The sequence below is a fragment of the Sceloporus undulatus genome, chromosome 9 (genome assembly GCF_019175285.1).
Source record: "Sceloporus undulatus isolate JIND9_A2432 ecotype Alabama chromosome 9, SceUnd_v1.1, whole genome shotgun sequence".
NCBI lineage: Eukaryota > Metazoa > Chordata > Lepidosauria > Squamata > Phrynosomatidae > Sceloporus > Sceloporus undulatus.
Window position 1 is genome coordinate 9,421,124 of NC_056530.1, and position 17,676 is coordinate 9,438,799.

Genomic DNA, 17,676 nt, shown 5'->3' on the forward strand with positions numbered 1-17,676 from the left:
ATTGTTGTTTGTCTAGTCAATCTATTTCATTCTTTTGTTGTTGTTTAATTTATACCCCAGTTTCGTCTCAAAACGGGACTCAAAGTGGTTTAAAATATACACTAGGCAAGGACAAATATTTACTGCCATTTTCTCACTGCTGTTGTTGTGTGCCTTCAAGTCAGTTCTAACTTATGGCAACCCTAACATCGACCTATCATGGGGCTTTCTTGATAGTGGCCCAAAGAGGTGTGCCGGCACTGATTCTAGGATTCTGGAGCACGCAGCAACCTCACACTCCAGAACTCTACATTGTGCCGGCGGCGCCATGACTACGCAGCCCCACCCACCCTGGGCGCGCATCCATGATGCTAGCACAGCACAACGTCCACACCTCCGGGTGTCACGCTTGCATCATTGATGCGCCACAATGCACCATTTGTGCACTGATGACATTGTCCAAGCACATCAAGAAGAATCTGTTTTTTCCAGGTTCTTTTTGGTCCAGAGGGATGCTGCACGGTTTGGCTGCTTCAGTGTCCCTCCAGAGGAAAACTGGGCACCTTTGGGGTGGTCTGGAGAGCCCCAAAGTTTGTTCAGAGGGGGATTTGCCATTGTCATTTTGGGCAAGAGTGTGACTTGCCCAAAGTTACCGAGTGGGCTTTCTCACTACTATGGGTCAAAACAAATATATGTGTGCGGTACCTCTCCCCATATACGAGTGTCTTAAATCGCTCCGATGTTTGCATGGGAGAATAAGTAGTGGGGCTTTTGTGTGTGTAAAACCTATGTTCTCTACGCAGAAAATGTGGGTTTTGCACAAAAGCCCTATATGTCCTTTTGCTCAGGAAAATTCTCCCAAATGCTCTGAGGCATTCAAATCCTGGGAGAAAAGTATATGGAAGTCTCACTGCTTGGTTATTTTTTCCAATGGGCTTTTCCAAACTGTTGGGAAACCCATTTTTGGATTGGGAAATAACTCATGTATTACACACACACACACACACACACACACACACACACACACACACTCACTCCCCTGCCCCATATAGAGGTAAATAGATACATTTCTTAATTGTTTTAAAAGGATGGCAAATGTTCAAGCAAAACATAATGTTCTCCAATGGAACTAAGGTTATCTGAAATACTGGAGTTCAACTCTTAATCTCAACTAGTGTAGTAGTCCTTATCAAAAGACGATAAGCATCTTCCATCATAAACTGCCCACCAATCCCTCTATCTAGTCCAAAATAACCGATCGCTACACTTGAGAGAGTAAAGTTGTATATGATTTATTTGTCCTTTTCAATGGTTGCTTGTTTTAATTAATGTGCTTTAGTTGATGTCGTTCATTTCCAATTGGTTGTTCCCTGCCTCAGTCCATGGGGAAAGTGGATAATAATAATAATAATAATAATAATAATAATAATAATAATAATAATAATAATAATAATAATAATAATAAAAAATAATAAATAATAATCCCTACATTGGATTTTAGGGGTGTAGAGGACTACCAGTTCCCCATCATGGTCTACTCCAACTGACTACTGTTCTATATTTTCATAGAATCATAGAATCATAGAGTTGGAAGAGACGGCAAGGGCCATCCAGTCCAACCCCATTCTGCCATGCAGGAACTCTCAATCAAAGCATCCCCAACAGATGGCCATCCAGCCTATGTTTAAAGACCTCCAAGGAAGGAGACTGCACTACACTCTGAGGAAGGAGTATGTTTCACTGTCGAACAGCCCTTAGAGGTTTTATAATCTCTAGCCTAACTGGGAATAATGGAGATGAAACCTTGGAACATCTCTGCTCAAAACAAGTCATGGTCCATTAAACCAGTAGTTCCCAAACTTTGGTCCTCCAGATGTTTTGGACTTCAGCTCCCAGAATTCCTGACTGCTGGCCAAGATGGCTAGAGCTTCTGGGAGCTGAAGTCCAAAACACCTAGAAGACAAAAATTTGGGAATCACTGTATTAAACTATGCCCCTTTTTCAGAGCTTGGTTCGATGAAATGGATGATGTTTCCCACATCAAGAAAAGAAATGATTTAGCAAGCAATTGTAGAATTCTCCTTACCTTCTTTAGTCAAAAGATGTAACTGATCTAGAGAGAAAACCCAGAGGACTAAATAAACAAATGAAGTCATGGTCCTTTTTATTCAAACTGTGTACCTATCCTGGGGATGAAGTATGGCATGGCCTAATAACCACCTGAGTCCATGCGCTTCTCATGCGCCAGGATCCATTTGGATTCAACATCCGTCATTACTGATGGTTTAAGTCAAACATATGCTTAGTTGAATTCTTTCACAGGAGAACATTATATGCCTTAGACTGAAAAAAACGCATACACTAGAGATTCATTACAAAACAGGAACTGTAGGGCTTTGTAGTCGATAAGTAGGTTCATCACAGTGACTCCAGGGCTAAAGTTCATAGTTATTACTCAGGATTTTGGGATGTTTGGCTCATCTTGCCCTCTGTTGCTAGAGGACAGGACTGGCCTAACTACAAGTAATTAGCAGTAAGTAACTCAGTTTAGTTGGGGACAAGGCCATAGCTCAGTGGTAGTGCATATGTTTTCATGGATGGTCCATGGACCACGGATGATCCATGGACTAAGAGTTACCACCCAGCATTTGGACTGTTGTGTTTCCCTCATGGGAAATTCTTCGTTCCAATCCGTATCTCACGGGGTGCATCTGAACTATAGAGATAATGTACTTTGACACCAATGTAACTGCCATGAAGCCATCCTACAGAATCCTGGGCCTTGTAGCTTGGCGAGGCACCAGGACTCTTTGGCAGAGATGGCTAAAGACCTAGTTGAAATACACATTTCAAGTTTCATAGGATGGAGCTACAGCACTAAAAGGGGTGCCAAAATGCTTTACTCCTACAGCACAGATGCATCTCAGGTGAGACCAGCCAAAAAACACCAATCCGTTTAAAGACATTGTACAGGAGAATATAGGAAGCCGCTTTATACCCAACTGGATGGTTGGTCTCTTTAGCTCACTTAATTAATAAATTAATTAATAGTGCCCCTTCAAGTTGTCAGACTGGTTTTCAACTTGAAGGGCCACTATTAATTAATTTATTAATTAACTGAGCTAAAGAGACCAACCATCTGATTGGGTATAAAGCAGCTTCCTATATTCTTCTGCACGATGTCTTTAAAGTTTGTGATAAGAGTTAGTCCCACATTCTCCTGGAATAGTGCACTTAGATTTCTTGTAATGGTCTTTGAAATGTAGAGAGCTAAACCCTATGTGGGCCATTGTAACATAGTAGTTAATGGTGGACTATAGCTTTGGACGACCAAGTGGTTTCTTGGCCATAGAAACCCATCAGGTCACCTTCAGAAAGTCCCACTGTCTCAGCCTTAAAGGAAGGCAGTGATGCACCCTATCCAAACATATCTTTCCACAAAACACCTGTGAAAGATTGACCTTGGTGTTCCCATAACCATAACTGACTTGAAGGCACCCAACAACCATCCATCGATCCATCTCTTCCTTTATAATCCACCTTTCCTCCAGGATGGAGCCATCCCATTAAAATGTAATCTTAGTCTTTTAATATTCTGTCACGGCCACCAGATTAACACATGGAAATGAGGAACAAACGCCGACTGTAGATGCCTGGCATAGAAAATGTATAGATTTGATAGAACTGGAGAGATTGACATTGTCACTAAACGAAAACATGAAAAAAAGGATGGGACCACGACTGGGATTCTCTATTGAGTTTTTGTAAGATTAAGTGGCCCACCAAAAGGTGATATAAAGTTGATGTAGGATTATTTTAAAGAAGCACAGTCATATAAAATGATATAATAACGTTTGAAGAAAACAGATTAAACCCAGAAACAATCAATCTAAGTCCTGGTACATACTGCCCCAAAAGGGCGGGCTGGAGGTAGTCAGTTTTCTTCTGGAAAGACGCCGCAGCCACCAAACTGAGCGGCATCCCTCCACCCCAAAAAGAACCCAGATAAACTGGGTTCTTCTTCCGACATCGTGCTGACATCACAAGTGCTTCATTGGCGCACTCGTGATGTAAGCGACGTGTAGTGACGTCTATACGCTGCGCGTCACTTATGTCACGATAGCTGCCCCCATATGGATGGGAGGTTGCCATTACGCTGCCGCCATGAAGTCCTAGGATTAGGGACCGTGTGGTTGGTGCATGGTTCCTAACCCTAGAATTGCCACCTGGATGCTGTTTCTTGGTGGTATGTACTGAGCCTAAGAAAGAATATTTATACATTATGCTTTAAAGGATACCAAACCATTCAAATAAATTGACCAAGGAGGAAAGAAGGTAATTAATAATTAATGAATGTTAATACAAAAAGAGAACAACTTGAACCAGGAATGTCTAAGAAACTGCATATGTAATTAAGATTATATTATATTGTGTACCTCTTACAGTGCGTCCTCGCCTTACGCGGGGGATCCATTCCGGATCCCTCCGCGTAAGGCGAATTCCGCCTATGCTCGAGCCCCATTGGAAACAATGGGGCTCGTGTGCGGTGGCGCGGCGGCGTGACAGCGCGGGCGCGTGCGGGGCGCAACAGGCGCGCGCGCCCATTCAATTGAATGGGACGCGCCGCCCCTTCCACCCCGTGCGTGCGCCGCAGCTTGAGCGCGTATGCTCAAGGCTGCGTATGGCGCGCCCGCGTATGACGCGGGCGCACTGTATGTATTTTACTCTTTATTATTCCAAAATTAATCTTAGTCATGGATCCCATTCTGAAAACCAAGGAGATAAAACTAGTGTAAATAGGTTGTGTAAATAACAAGAGTTTACGATAGTTAGGGTAAAACTGTATTTCAGGGGCTCGACAGACTGGCAGCTCTGCCAAAAAGAAGCCGCCTAGAGCAGCATCTTTTTCATGGCGTTGCAAACAGGAAGGGGCACTGCCATGACACCACTTCCTGCCAGCGACGTCTGGACACTGTGTGTCGTCATTGTCATCATGGCGGCCCCCATGTGACTGGAAGGCTGCCGTGATGGTGGCATCCATATGGACTAGGGTTCCAGAGCGCGAGGTTGGTGCGCGCTCCTGAACCCTAGAATTGGTGCCGGCCCATTTGTACTGGGCCCAAGTCTCCACTTCTTTATGACACAGATATAAAGAAATTTGGGGGGAATTCTTGTGAAAATGAATCGGAAGAAAATCCTCACCCGTCCCTAATTTCTAACAGCATTTACAATGGAAAGAATGGCAACTTTGAACTGCAACGGACAGAGGAGGTCACCAATGACGTCTCAGGTCAAGTGAATGCAAGTCAACACTGAAGAGTCAAGTCAAGGGAGAGTCACATCCGGCATGTGACCCTTAAGAATGAATCTCTGTCTTGGGGTCCCTTTGGCAGAAGCTTCCCATACTGAAGCCCTCTAATTTTCATATTTTAAAATGAATCTTCCCCACGGCTTCTGCTCATGGAATTACAGGCTTCCCATCTGAAGATCACTTTAATCATGCACCATATGAAAAAGAGTCTTTTAATAAGGACTGTGAGTTGAGTCAAGGAAGAGCATGATCCAGATCGGCACAAGAGACGGAAGCGTGCTTTGAAGATGAATGGCCAATTTGCCGTTCCAACATAGTGGATCACTTCCTAGGGGAAGACTTCTAGGAGCAATATAAAAGGTGCACCATGTCCCACAGTCCTTCACAGTCTTACTTCCATTCGTCGTTGCTACAGCAATCCCAGCATCTCCAAAAGGTAAGCAGCATTTTTGACCAATATGGTGAAGACGTACTATTAGACATGCATCTTTCTTCAGATAGCTTTGGAGCCCTTGGTGAAGCAAAATGATTTAAGAAATGCATGGATGACTTGAAGGTTCCTGAAGGTTTCAAGGGGTATGTGATAATGGAATTCTAGGCTTTAAACAGTGCAAGTTTTAAATAGTAATGGTCAGTGTGAAGTCGAAGGCTTTCATGGTCAGCATCCATAGTTTTTTTGTGGGTTTTTCATGCAATGTGACCATGTTCTAGAAGAGTTTCTTCCTAACGTTTCTCCAGCATCTGTAGCTGGCATTTGTCTGGTTGTGAAAGACTATGGCAAATGGAGATGGAGATATCAGAGAAATTTCATTTGTTTTAAGTTGACGGTTATCAACATATATAAGATAAAGGTTTGTCCAGAGCCATGCATCCTTTGGTGGCTTCCAACTTAGACTAATATAGTGTGCTTTATGCTGGACGTCTCTGGAAGAAACCACCTTACAGAGATGAATAGTACCAGCTGCCATGTTAGTAACGTAACTCATAGCAGAGGGGATCCTTCCCAAGTAACAAGTTACTTTTAAGATTACAAACTTATTAAACTTTACTTCCATTTAAAATAAAATTAATTGTTTGTTATCTTCCTCATTTTTCATTTCTTCCTCTTTAATTACAAATTAATTTCAAGGCACAACCTTGTGTACCAAGAATTTGCCAGTAATCCTTGGCATACCAGTGGCAATTTTCCATAGTAGTAGATCCAAAAAATAGACACATCTAAGTACACTCATCCCTCCATATTTGCAGCTCTGATATTTGTGGATTTGATTATTCATGGATTTGATTATTATGTTCTCTCTAGGAATATCTAGGTCCTCCAGTGCAACTCTATGGTCAACTTTAATCAAAAGTTGCACTGAAGGACCTAGAGATTCCCAGAGAGAACACTCTACTTGGCCTTTGTAGCTCCTCCAGTGCAGTTTCTATGGTCAGTGTCCGTCGGATGTTGACCACAGAGTTGCACTGGAGGACCTAGAGATTCTTAGAGAGGTGTCCTCCCAGGTAAAAACATGGTGGTTTTATTATTTGTAGTTTTCCCATATTCGTGGGGGACTTGTGCCCCTAACCATAGTGAATATGGAGGGACAAGTGTAAAAGAAAACCATTTGGAGGTTTATCAACAGAGGCTGGATGGCCATCTGTCAAAGGTGCTTTGACTGTGTCTTCCTGCATGACTGGATGGCCCTTGAAGTTTCTTCCAGCTCTATGATTCCACAGTTCTGCGATTCTAATTATCTCGGCATTTTTGCTTCACAGCAATGGGCAACTCTGGCTCAAACAATGGTTGTGACTGCTGCGGCGGCAGTAATTCTTCATCCACTGACATGATGGTTGTCTCTTACCCAACGGGTAACTCTTCAGGCTGCTGCTGCCCACCGTCCTGCTACTGCAACCCCTGCTGTACTCCCAGACGGTGCTGTACTCCCTCCTGCCAGTCTTGCTACTCTAACTGCTACCAAGGCTGCAAGTGAGCCTGACACAACTCTTCAGGAGGCTCCGGAGCTGCTGCACCAGGAATAAACACGATGCGACCATCATCCTGATGTAGCCACTTTCCTCTCTTGCCGTCCTGCATTTGCTAACTGTCTTGCTTCCATAACTAGTCTGTCCTGGCTTCTCTTTCCTCAGTTTCATCCCCTGCTTAACATCTTAAACATAGTTCTGTCTCTCCACTTGAACTTGGGAACATTACTGCTTTGGGACACTTTCTTTTCCAATCCCCCTATGAAGCCCTGGTGGTGCAGTGATTCAATGCCTGTAATGCAACCACTGTCTCACAAACTGTAAGGTTGTGAGTTCAGTAACAAACAGGGCTCAGGATCGACTCAGGCTTGCATCTTTCTGAAGTCACTACAATGAATATCTAGCTTGCTGGGAGTACTGATAAGTGGAATGGAAATGTGAAGTCAAAGGCCTCCATGGCTGGCATCCATAGATTTTTGTGGGTTTTTCAGGCTAAGTGGCCATGTTCTAGAAGAGTTTATTCCTGACGTTTTGCCAGCATCCGTGGCTGGCATCTTCAGAGAAATTGCTCTTGCTCTTGTTATGGCCACTTACCATGTTAGTTGGGGAATCTGTTAGCTTTAGTTAGCCAAGGACCATCTCTGAAGCTCTTCTCCTTTCTGTCGCTACGGATGGTGGAAACTGCCATATATGATTTCCCTAGTTTCAAAGTATTTTTTTGTTTTAACAACTCTCCCGTTCCCACATCAGTTTGTTGTTGCTGTTCGAGTCTGTGTGAAATTTCACGCAAACCTTTGCTCCTGCTTCCGCCGACACAAACATTATTTTTGCATGCGGTTTTGCAAGCAATCTGGCCTATTTTTGTGTGTCTTTTCCCTCTTATGTGAGCATTTAAATATATATATATGGAAGAACTCCATCAAAACATTCAGGGAAATAAAAACATCCAAGTGTTTTGGCCTCCATATGCATTAATATGAAAATGCATTAAAATAACAACCAAGCAAATTTCTTCTCTATATACCGCTAGCTTTATCTAGTTTAGTTTAGTCCTGTCCATTGTTTCTTTCTACCTTCACCTGCTTCACCTCTTCTGAGTCTTGCTAGTCTCATCACCATGCGGTAGCTCCAAAGGCTAGACCATGAAGAACCAGTATGACGTTGTGGCCATGTTGGATTGGGACTTAGGAAATCCTGGTTCTAATCCCTCACTTGATCCGTGAAATTCATGAGGGTAACTTTGGACCATCATGAGCTTGTTGGAAGGAAGGCAACAAAGGAGCAACATTGAGTATAAAAGTGTATCAGTCACCTTCATGAATCACCAGCTGAAATTCATCATCCACCTCATCTTCCAGAAATTCATCTTGTTGAGGAATCCATCCAAGCAAACCTGAACCTTTCCACTTGTGTCTCACCTAAAGGACAGATTCCTTTTTCTATGTCCCTTCATAAAATCATCCTAAAAGGAAGGAAGTAGGCCATTTCCTACAATGATTTAGGTGTCTTCTTCCCATAATCCATCTACTCCTCCATGAATTCAGCCAACTATGTGGAATACAACAAATAATATCTGCAGACACTTCTTCTCCTCACTCCGCCTCAGGACATCATGCAGACACTGTGACTCCAAGTTCAAGACAAGATTTCCCCTATCTACTCTTTGTAACCACTTGAGATCTCAAAAGCCTTGCATATATTTCTACTATCTTAATAAAAGTATTCAACTATTGTAGAGTTTTGGGTTTTTTTTTCTTATGGTGGACATGTCTCCCTTTGCTTTTCATAAAACTATTGTAACCCTGCCATCCCTGCCATTGAAGAAATGAGGATATTCAAGACCCAGGAGTAACTGGATGCCTTGCCATGATATGATGGAGGTAAGGGCAGGTGAAAAGGTCTGGGGTTTGCCATATACTGAACTCCTGAGCAAAATGTAAATGTTTGCATTTACAAATGTGAGAGATAGTACTGAATCTCTTGAGCAGAATGACACACTTGCCAGGGCTGAACAACAACTTTTCACACATTCGCCTATACACAACTGGGGTAACACAGATTTGTAGTTTTTTTTAAAAAAATTAAAAATATGTTTAATTGCAAATTACTTGTTTGTAGTCAAACACACAGTCTAATGGGGAGGAGAGGGAAGAGAAAGAAAATGGATACAGTGCAGAGAGATGTAGGAATAGAAAGAGTGTGGTAAAGCAAATAAAGATGGGATACAGACCGCCCAAAAAGGGCTGTTTGTCTGCACCTTGTTTTGCTGCATGAGGGAACCGCAGCGGACAAACCACGCGGCTCCCTCATGCAACAAAAAGAACCCAAAAAAGTGGGTTGTTTCTGTGGTGCCATAATGACACCGCAGTATGCCAGTGACGCACTCATTACGTCCTTATGGGGGCATGACATGCGGATGCTAAGTGTCCGTCGTGTCAAAATGGTGGTGCCCGGGTGTATAGGGCACCACCATTTTGATGCCCATGTCACATGTTAGGAGTGAGGCATGTATGGGTGGTTTGCCCTCGGCCAACTCCTAGCACATGATGGGGACGCCGCAAAGTCCCGTCTAGATAGGGCCAAAAGTATATAAAAATACATGCTGTGCTTAAATCTCTGGAGAGTATCATGCAAACTAGTTATTAATAAGCCAAGGGATTAAAAGGTATCCATAGCTTAACAGTGAAGCATAGAATGTGCACATAAGATGTCTCAGGTTCAGTCTTTCAGTTTCTGGGTAGGACTGGGTAAAACTGTTCCAAAACCCTGCAAAGTCACTGCTAGTTGGTGTAAACCAGGGATGTGCTGCTTCACCAGGTACGGAGCCCATTTTCCTTGTCCTGCAACAATCAAGAATCCTTATGGACCACCCAAAATTGCATCAAACACACAAACACACAAAAGCAATTTTTGGTTTGCGAGCAAAAGACTATTATGTTAAGCCTTAGAGTGGGACTGCTGTTGGTGTAGACTATTGGAAATGCAACAACACTGAGCATTAAATCTGTCTTTGGCTGCATCTGCACTACAGCTGCTTTAACTGCTATGGCTGAGTGCTATGGAATTCTGGAATTTCTAGTTTGGTAAGACACTTAGCCTTCACTGTCAGACAGCTCTGGTGTCACCACAAACTACAAATCCCTGGATTTCCTAAGATGGAGCCGTGACAGTTAATGCGGTGTCAAACTGCATTATTTCAGTAGTGCAGATGGAGCCTTAGCCTTTGAAATAGTTAGGCTTTGGATATTATTAGGATGGGGCAATTGGTGACTTTCACTTCCTTCTGTAGTTGACATTTTTAAAGATCCACATGGGTCAAATGCAGCATTGATTCCCAGCTGCAAATGTGCAAGGGGTGGCATTTGGAGAACAAACACAAGCAATTTACCTTGGCTGTTCTTTTCCTGTGTGGCAAATGCCCAGAAAAGTATAATCTTGGCTGAAGAAACAAAAGAGGAAACAAGTCAGTCTAGAAGCTACAAAAGACAGGATGAGCAGCCAGAGGAATACAGGGTCTAAGCACAAAAATTCGGTCCAAGCTAAGTCAAGAGCCAGTCATGGAGAAGCTAAGGAGAAGAGTTCAAAATAAAACCAAGGTTCAGGAAACTAGAAAGCTGGTACTGCCATGGTGCCAAAGATGGAAGAGCGGTTGCTGTGCAGTACAAGCATATGCCATCTGTAACTTAGCATCCCTGCATTTTCCTTTTGAGTAGGCCCCATCCTTGCCTGTGCTCTTGTTGTTTTCATTTCATTCGGTGTCATTCCAAAGGATGAAGCAGCTTAGCCTTCACATCCCTCCTTTCAAGATCAACATGCAATTGCCTAAGCAATGTTTTCAGGGCAGGACTGCCAAACCCTTCTGGCTCCTAAGAAGGAATGCCAACCATCTCCGTTTCTGACTGGAGCGATTTATTGAGGCTCGCCTCTTCCCTTTCCTTATCTGAGGAGGCCTCCTCCAAGCAGGAGGAGATGGCACTAGGACAAAAACAAAGTGCTGCAATTTTTATTGGTGATAGCCATAGAATTCTCGGCCTGCTTTGGATCAGATCCAGGCATTGGATGGCCTTCTTGCAGCCCGCAGAACACAAGAAATCCAATGTGAAGTCGAAGGCTTTCATGGCCGGCATCCATAGTTTTCTGTGGGTTTTTTGGGCTTTGTGGCCATGTTCTAGAAGAGTTTATTCCTGTTGTTTCACCAGCATCTTCAGAGAAAGATGCCAGCCAGAGATGCTGGTGAAAGGTCAGGAATAAACTCTTCTAGAACATGGCCACAGAGCCCAAAGAACCCATAGAAAACATGAAATCCAGCCGACATCAACCTGGGTTGATGGAAGTGGGATGGCACATGGACTTTCGCCTGGAAAAGAGGCTGGGTTCACTCAGTCCTGAGCTCCTTGTGATGCATTCTTCCTTCACTCCACATTCCCATAAGAGGATTTCTGATATGATAGGAATGCAGGTCACCTGTGTCCCAAACTTGATCTAGTTCCTATGAAAATGGTCACAGTAGATGGGATTACACAGTTCCTGCCAAACCCAATTGCAACCAAGTCCAAAGCTAATACCATAGAGGACATACCACCAACTGCCTATGCCCCTTCCAGAGATATCAACCCTATAACCTCTGTTGAAAACTTCAGCATGAAGCTATCAAGATGCTGTATCCAACACACACCAAAAGGTGGTACAAAGTTTCCAAGCATCTCAGTTGCTTACGTCTGGCCAAATGAACTTTCTCCAGCTGGGCCACCCTCATGCTCAGTCACACTGTGTAATAATAATAATAATAATAATAATAATAATAATAATAATAATAATAATAATAAATTTATATCCTGCCCCCCTACAAGATGCAATTGGGGCGGCTTACAAAGATTAAAAAAACATACAATGTAATAATATGTAACGTTATGTAATAATAGTAGCTTGGTGAGAAGCTTCTCCAAGTCCTTCTTGGCAAGTACAACAAAGGGCATATCTCCACATGCCAATGACACCAGTTTCCCCTTGCTCTCACCATAAACTGTCTACACAATGCAGGGCCAAAGCCCCGATTCAAGTGAGGACAACTCTTCTTGAAGGAAGGCCAGTTCCACACCAAATTAGCCCTATCCTGAATTGGATTTAAAACCCCTCACATGTTTTTTCAGATTTCTCAGGTTAATCCAGAACACACCAGAGCAATGCTGGGTGGGTTCTACATATGTGTCCCACTGTGCCACCCAGCCATGTGCTCTCAGAGGGAGTGACTTGCACCAGCGGTTGCAATGCCCAGTGGCACAGTGAGACATGTATATGTAGACAGCCACCCAGCATCACTCCAGCAATGGGGGGAATCCTAGGCTGCATTCCCACTTACAAATAAATCGCTTTGCGATCCGAATCAATGGATTGGTTCAGCAGCGGAGCGTGGTTCACATTTGCCCCGATCGCATTTTCCTGCTGCAAAATAAAATAAAATAACCCACTTGTGGTTCACATTGATGAACGAATCGATTCAAAACGGACCCGCTCCAGCCGGCCAAAGGGCAAATTTAAATCAATTCCGATCCACATCTGGTTCACACATGCGCGGAATCAATTTATCCAAAAAGACATGGGGGGGAATCAACATCAAAAAGACATGGTTTAAATGGGTCTAGCACGTGACTCCCCTCTTTGAATTGCTTCAGCGATTCAGTTCAAGTGTGAACCATTTCAACTGGTTCAAACCGATCTGTGATCTGGTTTAAAAGGTAGTGGGAATGAGGCCCTGGTAGCTCTAGGTCCAGAATAGTCCAGGAGCAGCCTGGTATTCTGGCCAAAGTAGAAAACCCCTAAATCAATACTTCTTGGGGCAGGCTAACCATTGGATAATCTGAGCATCCAGGGAGCCCTCCTTCTCTATACACTGGAAAAAGCACAACAATCAGGGCCTCCAAACTCATGTCTTCCCAATGACCAAAGTGATGCATATCTTCCAAGCAAAGGCTGGAATCAGACTAAAGCCAAAGAAATTGAGTCCACGCTTATGCCAAGAAGACCCTTCTCTATCTGGCCAACTATGCCAACTCTGATTGGCCATTTTCCCCATGGCAAAGAATCCATGAAAACCACATGGGATTCTGGGAAGAAGACATGGCCTATAGGAAGACAATTGTCTTGAGTCTGTGCTTCTCGCTCCTAGTCAGGGACAACAAAACAGGCTTCTAGGTGAGTTTTGGGACATCCCTTATGACTCCCAACTGGAGTAGGACCACTAAATCAACAAGATACTAGAAAATTAACACGTAAATTGGGACTAACAAGCACTTAGGCCTGAGTTCTTTGTGATTCAGGTATAAAGAAATTTGAAAGATCTGGATAATTCTCATGGGGAAAAAAAAATCAACCGGGAGAAATATATTGGTCATACCTACTTGATAATTGCATTTTTTTTTGAAAGACTGAAAATGTTGAACTGTATATGATGGAGGAGATAACCAAAAAGAGTCAAATCAACAGAGAAGCAAGTTAATTCCGAAGAGATAAGTCAAAGAAGAGTCACTTCCCATATGCAAGCCTCAGGAATAGATGTCAAGGTTGGGTCCCTCTGGCAAAATTTCTAAACGTTCCCATTCCCTCATTTTCATATTTCAGAATGAATCCTCCAGATGCCTCCTGGTCTTGCAAGTGCAGGGTTCCTATCTGGAGATCACTTTAGTCATGCACCATAGGGAAAATACTCTTCTAATGAGAATTATGAATTGACTCAAGGAGTAGCATGAGCCTGACAATGGGACAAGAGGAGGAAACGTGCTTTTGGGGATGAATGACAAACTTGCCGTTCCAAAACGGTGCATCACTTCCTATAGGGCGGCTTCAAGACGGGCTATAAAAGGTGCCCCATCTCTCCGGGTTCTTCACAATCTCACTTCCATTCGTTGTTGCTACTGCAATCCTAGCATCTCCAGAAGGTAAGTTGCATTTCACCCTTATGACTGGATATGGTAACCAATAATGTTACTATTAGATCTTGTTTGGATAGATTTGGAGCCATCCGTGTTATTCAACTATTTCTTTAAGACGTAGATGGCTAAGTTGAAACTTACCCAAAAGTTTCTGAGAGATGTGTGTGTTGCCTGTCAACTTTTGGTGACCCCATGGATTTTTTAGGCAAGGATTACTGAGAGATGGTTTTGCCATTCCTTCCCCTGAAATATCACCATCAGCTCCTGGTATTCCTTGACAGTTTCCCATCCAGGAACTAATCACGACTGTCCTTGCTTAGCTTCCAAGATCAAATGAGATCTGGTTCTTTTAGGGCAGTAGTTCTCAACCTTCCCAGTGCCGTGACCCTTTAATACAGTTCCTCGTGTTGTGGTGATCCCCAACCATAAAATTATTTTCGTTGCTACTTCATAATATATGTTTTCCGATGGTCTTAGGCGACCCCCGTGAAAGGGTCTTTCAACCCCAAAGGGGTTGCGACCCACAGGTTGAGAACCGCTGCTTTAGGGTAAGAGATATCAATTGGATGTCAAAAAGATGTGGGTTAAATGGGTCTAGAGCATGGGTCCTCTCTCCGAATTGCTTCAGAGATTGGGTTCAAGTGCAAACCAGGGTCATTTCAACTGGTTCAAATCAATTTGAGATCCGGTTTAAATGGTAGTGGAAATGAGGCCAAAATGTCCATTATGGGCAGTAATCCGGTACAGGGTTTCAGTTGTGCCATGTGTACATTCACTCCTTGACCTGATGTTTCTTCCTCCATTCCACAAATGTCCACATAGATCTGTGTGCATTTTGACCCAAGGCATTTTCATATTTCAGTTGCAGAATAAGATTTCACTTGAACTACCATAGTTACATCCTATGGAATCCTGGGATATGGATATAGAGTGTGTATGTGTGTGTCCTCAAGTCAACTTTTGACCAATGGCAACCCCATGATTTCCACAGGGTTTCCTTAAGCAAGGAACACTTCAGACGTGGTTTCGCCAGTTCCTTTCTCTGAAATAGAGCCTAGACCACCGAGAATTCATTGGTGGTTTCCCATCCAAGTACTGACTGGGGATGACCCTGTTTAGCTTCCAAGATCAATTGGGGTTTAGTACCTTTAAAGAGGCTTATTTAGAAATAAAAGAAGGAAACTACAATGCAGGTGGATTAATTCAAACCAAGACAACCACAGTCCTGAGTTTGCAAGACTTGAATGGGGCAGTAGATGATCAAGGATCTGATGGTCATCATCAGTTAAAGTCAGCTTGACAACAACAACAGATCCTTAGCAAGAGGGTTCAAAAGACATTCCAGGTTACAAAGCCCGGGATTCCATAGGAGGTTGCTAGGGCCGTTGAAGTGGAATCAAGCCGCCATAATGATGCGGCATGAAAGGGCCCTTGGGATCTTTCTGTCTCAGATTCTAGACATCTCCATACAAAGACCTCAGTTTGTGCCATTGATTTTCTCCATATTCTTGCTTTGCAGAAATGGGCAACTCTGGCTCCAGTGATGGTGGCTGCTGCTGTTGTGGCGGCAGTGGTTCTTCCGGCACTGATATGATGGTTCTCTCTTATCCAACGGGTTGTTCTTCTGGCTGCTGCTGCCCCTGCCCCTCGCCTTGCTGCTGTGCCCCCCGGCGGTACTGTTCCCCCTGTTACAGTTCCCAGTCTTGCTATCCCAGCTGCTACCAAGGCTGCTGTTCCAAATGAAGGCAATCCCAGCCCTCAAGCTGATTCCAAACAAGGAAGAGATCTTATGGAACCATCTTCTGGATGTAACCACTTAGCTTCGCTGCTGTCCTAGATTTGCTCTCTTTCCTGCTTCTGCAACCAGTCTGGCTTGTTCTCTGCTTCTCTCATTAGGCAGCCCCTTTGCTTAACACCCCAGATATAGTTCTCTGCTCCTGCTTGAACTTGGAAAAGGTACCTCCATGGGTTTCTCAGGATCCTCCTATCAGTTTGACCAGTGGCCAGGCTGACTGGGGATTCTGGGAGCTTTAGTCCAAAAGAAGAAAAGGTGTTTTTTGAAGGTCTGCTCCTTTAGGTTGCTAGAGTTGGTGGAATCTGTCAGTTTTATTCAGTTTCGTTATTTTTTAATTCCCATTTCTGCATCACTTTGTGATTTGCAAGAGCATGAGACTTTGGGGAAACATTTGTGCCAATGTCTCCCGAAATGCACGTATTTAGCATGCATTTCTCCCAACCTATGCCATTTTGCAAGCAGTCCCTGGCATTTTGTGTGCCTATGTGCAGCGATGTCCAAACTTTGACCCTCCAGGTGTTTGGACTTCCGCTACCAGAAGCCTCAGACACCTTGGCCAATGGTCTGGGATGCTGGGAACTGAACTCCAAAACACCTGGAGGGCCAGAGTTTGGACATCACAGGCCTATGCGCATTTGCCCCCCTCATTTATGGGTGCAGTTTTGAAGAGCTGTATGACAACTTTCCGGGAAATGCCAAAAATCAATACGTGACTGTCTTTTGGTTTGTGCATTGGTTCACAAAGTGAAAATTCATCAGTTTTGTACTAAAATGCAAACTAGACATGTTCCCTCTTCCCAATAAGTACTATGAGCCTTGTTTAGCCCTTTATCTCTACTATTAGCCTTGGTTCTCCTCCCTCTCTGCTACTTGTCCTCCAAGCTTTGCTTCTCACCATGAGAAAGTTTGAAATGCTTCACTGAAGAGCCAACAAGGAGTAACAATGAAGATGTTGAACTGGGACTTGGAAGATCTGAGTTCTGATCCTCTCACTGACCTTGGACCAGTTGCTCTATCTCCCTTGGTGAGGAAGGAGGACAACCACTTGCACCACCATGAGTTTATTGGATGACAGGGGGATGGACGTGAACAAATAAATATACGAAGACACCAACTACAACAATGCAATGGAAGTATCTACAACATGCCTGAATTACCAACTGGGGTTAATATTGCTTCCATCATCTCCACACTAATCTCAGTATCTCCTAGGTCACTTCAAGGCTTAATTTTGAATGACATGCTTGAATCTTTCTTGCCTGCCTCTTAATTAAAGGATAGATCCTCTGTCTATTTCCCTTTGTAATGTGCCAATGTCTCCTGAAATGCACATATTACCATGTGTTTCTCTCAATCCATGCCATTTTGCAAGCCGTCCTTGGCATTTCGTGTGTCTATGTGCAGAGAAGAATGTAGGCAATTGCTTCGGTGGCTTTGTTCCCACAATCCTTCAGTTTCTCATAGAATCATAGAATCCATAGAATTCTATGAAGCATCATAGAATCCATATCTGAAGATACTGTAATTCCAGGTTTGAGTCAGGATGCCCCCCTTCCGCTCGTTGTAATACCTTGGTGTTTTCAAAAGCTTGCATGCATGTTGCTTACGCTAATAAAAAATATTACACCGATATGAAGTCTGCGATGCTTATTTATTACTTGGCATGGCCAACATTGTTTATTTCCTCATATGGCCAG